Raw genomic sequence first — 1,172 nt, 5'->3', positions numbered from 1 at the left:
CAGCCTATAGCTAGATAGCTACTACCTATCTACCCACAAGACCATTCGTGGTAGAGAATTTATCCCGCATATAGGGATATGACATTTCAGACTGCCCACGAGGCTATTCATGGTAGAACATTTCTCCTGCAATCCCTAGCTAAATAGATAGATGCCTTGGTTATTTGTACTTCTTATGATAGAGCGATTGCTCTCATGTATGCTGATTTATTTATGTTATTTGCATTTATACATGCTTATGATGTGCAGGTATCCATTTCGATCATTACCTATCATTGCTCATTGTATTATACATGACCGACTAGGTATAGGGTGAGATTATTGTTATATTTTGTTAGCAAATGATTATACTGTTACCCTTACTTTTGTAGTAAGTATTTCTCCTAAAACTGTATTTATTTTGTTCTCCTTACACTATATTGATCATGCAGTATATGTCTTATAACCGCTGAGTATTTTGTACTCACTGTCCCTTGCTTTCCCTTTATTTCCAAGTTAGCAGGTAGAGGATGGGTCGTGTCGCATAGGTCCTAGCTGTCTGTCCCACATCACACTCAAGATCATGTTTTCCACGTTATGTCTTATTGCTTTGTATTTACACTTGGTTTTATCTTGGATTGTAGTCTTGTCATGTACTTTTATTCAGTTGTGATATTTGTTGTGTTAGTCATGCCAGCACGCAGTCACTTTTGTGTTTTCATGTTGTGAGGGGATTGTGTAAATCCCTTATTTGTGTTTGTGGATATGTTTTATATCATTCGCTGTGCTTTTAAGTCTGTATTGTGGACTCATATCATGTTGTATTGTATATTATCACTTAGGGGTATTGTCTATATTCCCTAGTCAAAAAATTGAAGAGATTAGACATCATTGATTCTGTAAGACTAGCATATATTATTCTCTTTGATTTATCCAAACAATCAGTTCTCATTGGATGAAAACATTAGGATGTTAAGAGTTATAATATAGACGTTGTTTAAAGGTAACTAGTTTATTAGATGTAACCTATTATGAGACTTCATGTGATTCCTTACATGTCGATGAAGATCTCATTACAGCTTGAGTATAAGTTTCCTTAGGCTTGAGGTATTGGTCATAGAGCCTTATACTTTGATATATTGACAATCATCTCCTAGGAGGTGCAAGTCTAGGATGATTAAGTATAAGTTAAT

The sequence above is a fragment of the Zingiber officinale genome, chromosome 6A (assembly GCF_018446385.1).
Source record: "Zingiber officinale cultivar Zhangliang chromosome 6A, Zo_v1.1, whole genome shotgun sequence".
Classification (NCBI taxonomy): Eukaryota; Viridiplantae; Streptophyta; class Magnoliopsida; order Zingiberales; family Zingiberaceae; genus Zingiber; species Zingiber officinale.
The sequence above is the reverse complement of the archived record's forward strand: the minus strand, read 5'-3'. Positions refer to the sequence as shown.